We start from the raw sequence: 13,722 nt of genomic DNA, 5'->3' as shown, positions 1-13,722 counted from the left end.
CGGATCACAATGTTCTGTTCTTCAACCGTTTCTTATACGCTCTCGATCTAGCGTAGGAGCTACTGTTATTCTGATATATACTCGCATCCTAGCCATATTCACATGTTTACAACTTGAAAATAAAAGACCGAACTGAGGGGGTCAGTTTATCTGAGTTGAGTTTGGTTGTGTGCTACCAGAATTTTCAGTAAAAGAGTGCTGATTTTTTTTTTATCTGTAAAATTATTTTTGCAATACACCATGACTGGAGGAAAAGAAAAACGTCTGGGACAGTACCCATAAATGGAGGAGATCTTGGAGTGCTTTTAAACCCAGGGACAAAATTGATATGAGTGTCTTGGCTAAGATTGCACAAGCAAATGAATATTTTTAGGGTTCCCTGCTTTCACAGTTTAGTGTACATGTTTTCTTATATTTCTTTTATTATTAGGGGATTTAATAAGTAGTAGTTTTGGGGGCTTCAATGTGAGTGTATAGAGTAGTTTGTAACTAGATATTTACGTTTAGAGTAACGTGCTACTTTAGGGTGTCAGTAATCTTGGAGGTAACTGAGTTACACATACCTTTCAACCTGTACGTTTTTGCCTTACAAACTACGTTTATTATGCATTTTAAGACGTGTAAGACGTACGAGAAAATCTGTACGGAAAAACACAAATTTGTTAACTACGGGTACCATCCGGATACACCGACTATCACCAAACGGCAAATCAATCGAGTCAAACAAGTTCGCCGCGGTAGCCTCTATCTCTGTATGTTTTTTTTTCCGTTGCAAACGAAGCGAGCGGTTTGATGCTACTGTGCGCCTGCATCTGCCGCCTGGGGATCTCCCATCATGCATTATTCCATGGTAGTTGTGTAGTGAAAGGAAGTCCGTCTCTTTTTAAAGGAACCGGCTTTTTCGGCTAAACTCATTAAAGAGAGCCGGCTCTCATCGGCTCACTTGCTTTGATGCATTATATTACGAATTATTATTTTGTATAAAGAAGTTAAGAAAAAAAGGAAGTATAAAAGGAGAAAATAAAAAAAGACAGGTTTGTGGTTATCCCTTTAGTATCAGTATATTACCAACCATAATTTAATGCAGAATGAATTAATAATTTGAATAAGAAAATGTAATATTGCATGTATTTTTTTCCTTATACAGTGAACGTCCAAGCTGTTCAATTTTTGAACTTTTTTTTACAATAAACCTCATTCATGTCGAGCAACTCAGTGTCTCACAACAAAATGTTAATCAACAATATGTATGATATAACGAAACACGTGTACAATATATCATGTTAAACTACATAAATAAATAAAAATATGGTGTAAGATTATTTTGTATTTTGTGAGGAAATATACGACAGTTTGTAAGGGCATGGAGCCCTGGAGGTTGACAGGTATGGTTACATTTTAAATGAAGTAACCAGCAACTGTAACATTACTTTTTTCAGTAACCAACCAGGGTTGGGTAGGGTTACTTTAACTTAATGACTTTCAATTACTTTTGGATTACTCCAATACCAAATATGCTAATAAAAGACAAAAGAAACTCAATATGAATAAAATGATGACTCACAACACGTGGTAAGCTTGCTCTCCTGGCTTTGATCTCTTTGATCTCCGGCAAAACTAATATAAAATGCGACAGAAACAAAATGAAAATCAATCCAAACAGCTTGCCAACATCATTTTTGCCGTTCCATGTCTTCCGTTACTCCCCAAGCCTGCACAAAATGGAGTCATTTTATTCATATTTAGTTTCTTTCGTCACGGCGGCGCAGCGGTTAGCGCGTGTGCGGCACAGTTCTAAGGTCTTGGGAACCTCCTGTGTGGGTTCAAGTCCAGCTACCGGACTTCCTGTGCGGAGTTTGTATGTTCTCCCCGTGCTTGCGTGGGTTTCCTCCGGGCACTCCGGTTTCCTCCCACATTCCAAAAACATGCATTTCAGGTGAATTGGCCGGTCCAAATTGTCCCTAGGTGTGGATGAGCGAGCAAGTTGTCTGTCCCTATGTGCCCTGCGATTGGCTGGCAACCAGTTCAGAGTGTCCCCTGCCCACTGCCTGATGATTGCTGGGATGGGCTCCATTACCCCTGCGACCCTGAGGATAAGCGGTGCAGCTAATGAGATGAGGTGAGTTTCTTTTGTCTTTTATTAGCATATTTGGTATTGGAGTAATCCAAAAGTAATTGAAAGTAATCAAGTTAAAGTAACCCTACCCAACCCTGTAACCAACACTGGTGATAGTTCAATGCCAAGCACCAAATCTTAACCCTTCTCCCCTGCCATCCCTGTCTCCCCCCGAAATGAGGAGTGACGTGACAGTGTGATGAAAGAACGGCCGGTTAATACACTCACGTACCACCGCCAAAAGGAAGAAAGGATGACATGAGTACACTTTGAGATGGAAAACTGGAAAGCCGACAAGAGCCGACAAGGGGAGATAATAGATAGAGTGGGAGGAATAATAGGAGGGAGGGGATGGAGAGGGGAGTTGAGAGGTCACGTGACCAAGCGGCAGCTGCAAAGCTGAGCGAAGGAGAGAGGAGAACATCGACAAAAAAAGCAAGCAGAAAAGTCAGCAGGAGGGTGAGTTAACGTTACCGCCTTTTGAATTATGCACACGCGCGCATCTTACTACCGAATATGCGTTTACAGTAGATTGTGTTTTGCGAGGGAGCGTTTATGTGCGCGCGTTTTCATGTGCACGGTGCAGGAGCGCGAAGGAGATATTCTTGCAAGATTTCGGCGAGCAAAAAGAAAAGAAAACGCCAAGCGACGTTTGTTGTTGTCTGTTTTGAGTGAAACGAGTTAACGGCTTGCGGAGATAAATGAGTCAAAGAAGGGGGAGAAGAGGGGGGACGAATGGGGGAGAGAATGAGGAGAGAGTGGGTGAGGACTGTCTTTGCATATAACCGTCAGCAGAGCCCCATCAAGATCTTTAATTGTTCATTTTTTTTATTTTTAAATCGTGACTCCTTTTCTAGCTTTGCACGTGTCCGCTCTCTACAATGAGTGCACACAATTTGGAAGTAAAATTATTTTTTGGGTCGTCTCTGGTTATGAATTCTTTGTGTGTATGCTTGTGTACACATGGTGGGGTTTTTAGTGGCAGGTTCATATGAGAGGCCGTTTGAGAAGTTAATCATACTGGCACACAGGGTTGGGTAGGGTTACTTTAACTGGATTACCGTATTTTCCGCACTATAAGGCGCACCGGGTTATAGGGCGCACCCCGAAAAAATCGTTTTTGGTCCTATTTTTGACATACATAAGACGCACCGGATTATAAGGCGCTACAATGGGAACGTCGACAAAACAGTCAGATAGTTCAGTCCAACTTATTACCTCCTTAACATTCTGAAAGCTTGCAAAGACGCAAATACGTGTCGAGAACACGTGCGGATGCGGTGTCCGTACGATGTCCCTCAAATGCATCGTTCCATCATTCGGAAGGTTAAAGTCTTGGGATTCAAGAAATGCCACACATTCCTTAGTATCTATTTTCTTTTTCGCTCGCAACTTTACTGTGCATATGACAATAAACACTTGGAATTGAGTTTAATTTAAAAATAGACACTCCATTCCATCCATTATCTGCACCGCTTATCACAGAAACATCGAGTTCAGTCTGAAACAAGATACAGGGATAATATATAGCCGGAGTAGCTCACCGAAGTCGTTGTGTTCATAATAATGTGCAGCCAATGTCCTCTTATATCCATGAGTGTAGTAAATCCAGGAGAATAAAATATTTACAAATACAGTATAGTTAAAAAAATGCTTTCTGTATGCCGTCAACCACATGCTATACACATTCATCTTTTTCGGCCAATTGCAGGCTTTGTTTTGCCGTTTAAGCCAATGCCAGCCTGTAAATGATAAAAAGGATCCGCCTCTTGACCTCCGAATAACTTTAGCCAATAGTGATCGATTCAACTGATGATTGAAACATCTTTTTCGGCCAATTGCAGCCTTTGTTTTGCTGTTTAAGCCAATGCCAGCCTGTAAATGATAAAAACGATCCGCCCCTTGACCTCCGAATAACTTAAGCCAATAGTGATCGATTCAAATGATGATTGACACATTGGTTAGCCAATGAAACGCCGGTAAATAAATCCCAGCATACACCGCGTACTACTTGGCGTTCGGGGGAAAATCTAGTCGGCGGCTGCAAGTTAGTTGGATCCATATATAAGGCGCACTGTATTATAAGGCGCATGGTCAGCTTTTGAAAAAAATAAAGGCTTTTAGGTGCGCCTTATAGCGCGGAAAATACGGTACTTTCGATTACTTTTGGATGACTCCAATACCAAATATGCTAATAAAAGACAAAAGAAACTAAATATGAATAAAATGATGACTCACAACACGTGGTAAGCTGTCTCTCCTGGCTTTGATCTCCGGCAAAACTAACATAAAATGCGACAGAAACAAAATGAAAATAAATCCAAACAGCTTGCCAACATCATTTTTGCCGTTCCATGTATTCCGTTACTCCCCAAGCCTGCACAAAATTTTGTCATTTTATTCATATTTAGTTTCTTTTGTCTTTTATCAGCATATTTGGTATTGGAGTAATCCAAAAGTCATTGAAAGTAATCCAGTTAAAGTAACCCTACCCAACCCTGCTGGCACAAACACTACTATACTCCTACACACCTATACTCTTATTCTCACTGCTATACTCTCTCAAACATATACTTATCAACCTCCAGGGCTTCATGCCCTTACAAAATGTTGTATTTTCCCTTATAAAATACAAAATAATCTTACACCATATTTTTTTTTAAACGTGTTTATTTATGTAGTTCAACATGTTATATTGTACATGTGTTTCCTTATATCATACATATTGTTAATTAATATTTTGTTGTGAGATCCTGAGTTGCTCGACATGAATGAGGTTTATCATAAAAAAAGTTCTAAAATTAAGTCGCTTGGACGTTTGCTTGAGAAGGAAAAAATACATGCAAATATAATTAAGTAGAATAAGACATTTTCCTATTCAAATTATCTAATCATTTTCTGCATTCAATTATTGTTGGTAATATACTGTATAAATGGATAATCAAACCTGTCCTTTTTCATTTTCTCCTTTTATACTTTTCTTAACTTCCTTATACAACAATAATGATTCGTAATATAATGCATCAAAGCAAGTGAGCCGTTTGAGACCCGGCTCTCTGTAATGAGTTGAGCCGAAAAAGCCGGTTCTCTAAAAAGAGACGGACTTCCTTTCACTACATAACTACCACATGAAATCTGAGGCGGCAGACGCATGCGCACAGTAGTATCAAACCGCTCGCTTCGTTTGCAAAAGAAAAAAAACCGATACAGAGATAGAGGCTATCGCGGCGAACTTGTTAGACTTGATTGATTTGCCGTTTCGTGATAGTCGGTGTATACCAGATGGTACCCATCATTGACAAATTTGAGTTTTTCCGTACAGATTTTCTTGTATGTTGTACACGTCTTAAAATGCATAATAAATGTATGCTATACCCTCTCTCTTGCTCTCTCTCTCTCTCTATCTCTCTCTCTCTCTCTCTCTCTCTCTCTCTCTCTCTCTCTCTCTCTCTCTCACATACACACACACACACAAAAAACGATAAACTATCACACACAGTACTATACTCTCATGTACACATTACTCTCTCACACATACCACTAAACTCATAAACACACTACTACACGTTCTCACTAATAGTACTATACTCATACACACTACTCTCTCTTACAAATGTTGCTAAACAGTAATCCTTTGCGACATCAAGATTTGGTTATCGCTGGTTTAGCGCTTCGCAGATAATAGAATTGAAATCTCTTTACTATCATTGATATCGACGTATCGTGCATTGGGTTCCGCAGCAGACAGCAGACAGGAAATGCTATCACAGGGGCACATTGTATGTGTCTGTGGTGGGTGGATGTGAGTGACTGTGTCTTTGCAGATTTTCACGTTTCGAGGGGGTTCTGACCCCATTCAACCCTTAGAACAGAGGGATAACTGTACTGTCACACTGGTACACACATACTACTATACCGGGGGTGGCGAAGACGCGGCTCTAGAGCCGCATACGGCTCTTGGCCAATAAGAATGCGGCTCTTTGCCTCATCATATTTTCTATATACTGTGGCTCTTGGCCTCGTTTCATGTTGAGTTTTTTTTCCCTCTTAAAACACACTTGAATCCATCAGAGGTAATAACAAATAATAAATAATATTTTGAAATTAATTTGGCAGATTTGTTGTTTTTATGCTGCTTCGGACACATAACTGACTGCCAATCATCTGCGTAGGTTACGTCTAATGCCGGTCAGCGCGTGGTGTGGCTCTTTGACTCTCACAGTTAAAGATTTCGGCTCTTTGTGTCAAACTTGTTCGCCACCCCTGTACTATACAATCACACATATACTATAATCTCTCACACCAACTCCTGTACTCTCATACATACCCTACTATCAGGGTTGGGTAGGGTTACTTTAACTGGATTACTTTCAATTACTTTTGGATTACTCCAATACCAAATATGCTAATAAAAGACAAAAGAAACTAAATAGGAATAAAATGATGACTCACAACACGTGGTTAGCTTTCTCTCCTGGCTTTGATCTCTTGGATCTCCGGCAAAACGAACATCAAATGCGACAGAAACGAAATGAAAATAAATCCAAACAGCGTGCCAACATCATTTTTGCCGTTCCATGTATTCAGTTACTCCCCAAGCCTGCACAAAATTTTGTCATTTTATTCATATTTAGTTTCTTTTGTCTTTTATTAGCATATTTGCTATTGGAGTAATCCAAAAGTAATTGAAAGTAATCCAGTTAAAGTAACCCTACCCAACCCTGCCTACTATACCCTCTCTTGAAAATATTACTAATATGCTGTCACACACATTCTACTACATTCTCTCACATATACTACTTACTACTCGCTCTCACAGTACTTCCATATTGGGAGCAAACTCGTTTTTTTTTTGTTTTTGTTTTTTTTTGCACTACTAGCAGTTCTCTTATACCTAGCCCCTCCTTTGCACATGTGTTCTCCTCTGCACTATCGTACTCCAGTGTTATTGTTATTGTATAGTGACTTGTTTACCTGACTGCCCATTTTGCACATCTGGTGAGCTGCTCCTCTTGCACTCTTTGCACTACTGTATAATACTATACATAGCTATAATTATTCAGTATATTATTTAGTATATTATTAGTGCTTCAATACTCCAACTCAATACAACATCTGTACATTCAAGGAAACTGTGCGGGTCAGATGTATCGACATTTCGTTCTGTATACACGTGTACAAGAATGACAATAAAGTAGATCTGAATCTGAATTGATGTCGAAAATCGTTTAGTGTTTGTGGGAGTATAATTGTATGTGTGGATATGAGAGTACTATAGTATAGGGAGTGTAGTTACTGTATGTGTAAAACAGTATAGTAATGTTTTTGCTTGGGTATGATTGTCTGTATAAGAGTATCGTTATGCATGTGTAAGAGTATGATGTTAAATGTTAAAGCAAGTTTGATTTACTTCTCAAACGGCCTCTCATAGGTTTACAATTAAGTACCTAGCTATAAACTTTGTACTTTAAGATCATGCTCATTTATTCTTATGGCTCATTTCGGATCCTATGTTTGCTTAAAAATGTGTCAGTGATGTGCTTTGTGCTATGTTTCTGTTGAAGCACAGTGAGATTTGAAAATACATGAACCGATATCTTGTTTATTATTTGATTGGCAGACCAATGTAGAAACTGTAGTATAGATAAAAACACGTTTTATTGTCCCATCTTAAATTATGATTGAAGATTATGCATAGATAAACGGGTCCAAACAGGTCGATGAGGAGAAAATTGGTCCAAAAAAACCCTATTATCACATACCTGTCAACAACCTGCACGTTTTTGCCGAACAAAGTACATTTATTATGCATGTGTACGAGGTACAAGAAAATCTGTACGGAAAAACGCAAATTTATCGATGATGGGTACCATCGGGTATACACCGACTATCTCAAAGCGGCAAATCAATCAAGTCAAAGGAGTTCGCCGCGGTAGCCTCTAACTCGGTATCATTTTTTTTCGTTGCAAACGAAGCGAGCGGTTCGATGCTACTATGCGCATGCGTCTGCTGCCTGGGGATTTCCCATCATGCATCATTCCTTGGTAGTTGTGTAGTGAAAGGAAGTCCATCTCTTTTTAGAGAACCGGCTTTTTTGGCTCAACTCATTAAAGAGCCTGCTCTCAAACGGCTCACTTGCTTTGATGCATTATATTACGAATTATTATGTTGTATAAAGAAGTTAAGACAAAAAAGAAGTGTAAAAGGAGAAAATGAATTAATAGTTTGAATAAGAAAATACATTATTCTACTTAATTATATTCGCATGTATTTTTTCCTTCTACGGTGAACGTCCAAGCTACTTCATTTTTGATTTTTTTTATAATAAACCTCAATTATGTCTAGCAACTCAGTATCTCACAACAAAATGTTAATTCACAATATATATGATATAAGGAAACACATGTACAATATAACATGTTAAACTACATAAATAAACACGTTTGAAAAAAAAAGGTGTAAGATTATTTTGTATTTTGTAAGGGAAATCGCATTTTATACGGAGTTCATCTGAAATATTTCTATGGGTTTTTTTTGCCAACCCTTTGTAAAATGTATTTCATCCCATTAAATGTAATTTTGCTTGGACATTGTTTATAAAATATAAAAAATAATGTGAGATTTCTTTATGTGATTGCTTTGGTTCTCTCCATCATTACTGGCACTGAATTTGGAGTTAGGTTTCATCGGCCAGAGACAATAACTAGATTTCTTTTTTGCAAGTATTTTGAGAAATGACACAATTAGTACAAGATCTGCATTTCTATAGCGCTTTTCAAGTCAATGACTTCCCAAAGCGCTTTACAGTGTGCTTCACATTTCCCAATAGCGGCCGTGCAGCCATGTAAGGCGCTAACCTGCTTATTGGGGGTATTAGGGGTTCAGTGTCCTACCCAAGGATACTTCGACATGTAACAAGAAGGAGCCGGGATTCGAACTGTGATCTCTTGATCCCAAGACGAGCGCTCTACCTCCTGAGCCACTGCCGCAAACCTACTTAATGATGGTAAATGAGCCAATTTTCCGGAATGAATAGATATAAACAGTGAATGAGAAGAACAAGCTGCATGAACCCGGCAGGGGGAATAAATGTAACTGGGGACAGATAGAGAGAGAGAATTTTGAGAAATATATAGTGGGAAAATTTGGAGAGAAAGAGGGAGATCCTTTTAAGATAAGAGGTTAATTGGCCAGTCCAAATTCAGATTCAGATTCAGATCTACTTTATTGTCATTCTAGTACACGTGTATACAGAACGAAATGTCGATACATCTGACCCGCACAGTTTCCTTGAATGTACAGATATAAGTAAAAGTTGTATTGTATTATGGCTACGTATAGTATTTGACCATAGTGCCGATAGTGCAAGAGGAGTAGCTAACCAGATGTGCAAAATGGGCAGTCAGGTTAACAAGTCAGGTAAACAGTAACATTAACACTGTAACAATAACGCTGTAAGTACAATAGTGCAGAGAGCAAATGTGCAAGGAGTGGCAAGCTATAAAGAACTGCCAGTAGTGCAAAATTGTCCCTAGGTGTGAATGAGCGAGCGAATTGTCTGTCCCTGTGTGCCCTGTGACTGGCTGGCAACCAGTTGTGCCCCTGCCCACTGCCTGAAGATAGCTGGGATGGGCTCCTGCACCCCCGCGACCTTAGTGAGGATAAGCGGGGCAGATAATGGATGGATGGATGAATGGAGAGTCATGGGTTCAAATCCAGCTACTGGACTTCCTGTGCGGAGTTTGTATGTTCTCCCCGTGCTTGCGTGGGTTTCCTCCGGGCACTCCAGTTTCCTCCCACATTCCAAAAACATGCTTGTCAGGTAAATTGGCCATTCCAAATTGTCCCTAGGTGTGAATGGGCAAGTGAGTTGTCTGTCCCTGTGTGCCCTGCGACTGGCCGGCAACCAGTTCAGGGTGTCCCCTGCCCACTGCCTGAAGATAGCTGGGATGGGCTCCTGCACTCCCGCAGCCCTACTGAGGATAAGCGGGGCAGATAATGGATGGATGGATGAATAGAGAGTAATAGTGATCATTTTGAGAGAGCGGGCAGCACGGCGGCGCAGTGGTTAGCGCATGTGCGGCACAGTTCTGAGGTCATGGGTTCAAATCCAGCTACCGGACTTCCTGTGCGGAGTTTGTATGTTCTTCACGTGCTTGCGTGGGTTTCCTCCTGGCACTCCAGTTTCCTCCCACATTCCAAAAACATGCTTGTCAAGTAAATTGGCCGGTCCAAATTGTCCCTAGGTGTGAATGGGCAAGTGAGTTGTCTGTCCCTGTGTGCCCTGCGATTGGCTGGCAACCAGTTCTGGGTGTCCCCTGCCCACTGCCCGAAGATAGCTGGGATGGGCTCCAGCGCCCCCGCGACCCTACTGAGAATAAGCGGGGCAGATAATGGATGGATGGATGGATGAATAGAGATTAATAGAGAGTGATCATTTTGAGAGAGCGGGCAGCACGGCGGCGCAGTGGTTAGCGCATATGCGGCACAGTTCTGAGGTCCTGGGTTCAACTCCAGCTACCGGACTTCCTGTGCGGAGTTTGTATGTTCTTCCCGTGCTTGCGTGGGTTTCCTCCTGGCACTCCAGTTTCCTCCCACATTCCAAAAACATGCTTGTCAAGTAAATTGGCCGGTCCAAATTGTCCCTAGGTGTGAATGAGCGAGTTGTCTGTTCCTGTGTGCCCTGCGATTGGCTGGCAACCAGTTCTGAGTGTCCCCTGCCCACTGCCCGAAGATAGCTGGGATGGGCTCCAGCGCCCCCGCGACCCTACTGAGAATAAGCGGGGCAGATAATGGATGGATGGATGAATAGAGATTAATAGAGAGTGATCATTTTGAGAGAGCGGGCAGCACGGCGGCGCAGTGGTTAGCGCATATGCGGCACAGTTCTGAGGTCCTGGGTTCAAATCCAGCTACTGGACTTCCTGTGCGGAGTTTGTATGTTCTCCCCGTGCTTGCGTGGGTTTCCTCCGGGCACTCCGGTTTCCTCCCACATTCCAAAAACATGCTTGTCAGGTAAATTGGCCGGTCCAAATTGTCCCTAGGTGTAAATGGGCAAGTGAGTTGTCTGTCCCTGTGTGCCCTGCGACTGGCCGGCAACCAGTTCAGGGTGTCCCCTGCCCACTGCCTGAAGATAGCTGGGATGGGCTCCTGCACTCTTGCAGCCCTACTGAGGATAAGCGGGGCAGATAATGGATGGATGTATGAATAGAGAGTAATAGTGATCATTTTGAGAGAGCGGGCAGCACGGCGGCGCAGTGGTTAGCGTATGTGCGACACAGTTCTGAGGTCATGGGTTCAAATCCAGCTACCGGACTTCCTGTGCGGAGTTTGTATGTTCTTCCCGTGCTTGCGTGGGTTTCCTCCTGGCACTCCAGTTTCCTCCCACATTCCAAAAACATGCTTGTCAATTAAATTGGCCGGTCCAAATTGTCCCTAGGTGTGAATGGGCAAGTGAGTTGTCTGTCCCCGTGTGCCCTGCGACTGGCCGGCAACCAGTTCAGGGTGTCCCCTGCCCACTGCCTGAAGATAGCTGGGATGGGCTCCTGCACTCCCGCGACCCTACTGAAGATAAGCGGTGCAGATAATGGATGGATGGATGAATGGAGAGTAATAGAGCAGTGTTCATTAGTTCCTTAGCGAGCCCGATCCGGCCCGCGGGCCGCCTGTTTGGCGCCTGTGCCGTAATAGCAAGAAAAGGTCTATTTGTGTTCCTGTTTCTTGAAAGCCGGGGACACGCAAGCGGTCGAATGTTCGTGTGATGCTGTTAATGCAAGGTAATTGCGTGTATCTTTTTATGTGACATCCAAGCACAAATTTCCCTGGGGCCAATTAGGCCCATCTTGAATCAAAAACCTATTGATTAGTGGGCGCACTTAGCGCACATATAGGGCATAGCAAGCCTTTGTCCCAAACCCCCCCGACGAACCCCACCCCCACCCCTTATAACCCTCTCCCTGACCCACTCATGTTAATTACAGCTGGAATTAGCCAGCAGACCCCTGCATTGCTACTAAAAACCCAACCCCCTTTCTTGTTCACTCCAGCCATGACCTCTTTATCAATACACAATGCTCGCAGACACACAGGACACTCTCTCTCTCTCTCAAAATTATCTCTCTCAGTGTTCTGGTTTGCCCGCGTCCCTGCGTCCTAGACACATCATTTTTGCTGGGGACGCATAGTGTCAAATCAACGTGCGTCCCCGGGACGCAACGTTTTTGACACAAAATTGTCATTATTACCCGATGACAAGATTTACCGCACTTTTACCAAACTTTTCGTCAGGCACATCCGCCATTGTTGTTTTGGTCTCGCGGTTCGAGTTTTCGTCTCCTCGCCGATCTCGAGTTGTGTGGTGATAAGTCCGTCCCTTTTTAGAGAACCGGCTTTTTCGGCTCAACTCATTCAAGAGAGCCGGCTCTCAAACGGCTCACTTGCTTTGATGCATTATATTACGAATTATGATGTTGTATAAAGAAGTTAAGAAAAAAAGGAAGTATAAAAGGAGAAAATGAAAAAAAGACAGGTTTGTGTTTATCCCTTTAATCGGTATATTACCTACAATAATTTGATGCAGAAAATGAATTAATAATTTGATGATTAAAACAGAATGAATATATAGATTTTTATCATATATTTGTCACCGATTTACAATTTCAACCTCGATAACACTATATTTTGGGGAGCCATAGATCTCTGTTGGGACCCATAGATCTTTGAGTATGCGAGTCCCTGGGACCCATCACTTTTCACAGGTAAAATGAACACTGAGAATAGCAACAATAACACAAAGTTAACTAGACGCACTATTCCCAATCTCCCGCACCACTCATAACCCAACCTCCTGATCCCTGTATTTCGCCAGTAATGATTTTTTTGTATTTAAATTTGAACACATGAATAGTTGGACATTGTTTCATCTCATCTTGTGAATTATTTCAAAGTTTGACTCCACATACAGACACACACATACCGTATTTTCCGCACTATAAGGCGCACCGGGTTATAGGGCGCACTCCGAAAAAATAGTTTTTGGTCCTATTTTTGACATACATAAGGCGCACTGGATTATAAGGCGCTACAATGGGAACGTGGACAAAACAGTCAGATAGTTCAGTCCAACTTATTACCCCCTTAACATTCCCAAAGCTTGCAAAGACGCAAATACGTGTCGAGAACACGTGCGGATGCGGTGTCCGTACGATGTCACTCAAATGCATCGTTCCATCATTCGGAAGGTTAAAGTCTTGGGATTCAAGAAATGCCAACCATTCCTTAGTTACTATTTTCTTTTTCGCTCGCAAATTTACTGTGCATATGACAATAAACACTTGGAATTGAGTTGAATTTAAAAATAGACACTCCATTCCATCCATTATCTGCACCGCTTATCACAGAAACATCGAGTTCAGTCTGAAACAAGATACAGGGATAATATATAGCCTGAGTAGCTCACCGAAGTCGTTGTGTTCATAATAATGTGCAGCCAATGTCCTCTTATATCCGTGAATGTAGTAAATCCAGGAGAATAAAATATTTACAAATACAGTAAAGTTAACAAAATGCTTTCTGTATGCCGTCAACCACGTGCTATACACATTCAT

At 41.8% G+C, this 13,722-nt stretch overlaps 1 protein-coding gene across 3 annotated transcripts in view; it reads left to right on the top strand.

The window, feature by feature from the left end:
- LOC148362181 (genetic suppressor element 1-like) overlaps positions 1-13,722 on the top strand; it is a 105,627-nt gene that overhangs the window by 44,580 nt on the left and 47,325 nt on the right. Inside the window, exon 1 of one of the 3 annotated variants that reach the window (XM_088339592.1) lies at positions 2,525-2,575. The exons of the other annotated variants lie outside the window; for them this stretch is intronic. The gene's annotated coding sequence lies outside the window, so the exon portion shown is untranslated. Of the gene's footprint in view, positions 1-2,524; positions 2,576-13,722 lie in introns of those variants that run through there. 3 annotated transcript variants of the gene reach the window in all.

The sequence above is a fragment of the Urocampus carinirostris genome, chromosome 7 (genome assembly GCF_059441175.1).
Source record: "Urocampus carinirostris isolate Australia breed hairy pipefish chromosome 7, RoL_Ucar_1.0, whole genome shotgun sequence".
Lineage (NCBI taxonomy): Eukaryota > Metazoa > Chordata > Actinopteri > Syngnathiformes > Syngnathidae > Urocampus > Urocampus carinirostris.
Note: the sequence above shows the minus strand (reverse complement) of the source record. Positions and strands in the feature narration are given on the sequence as shown.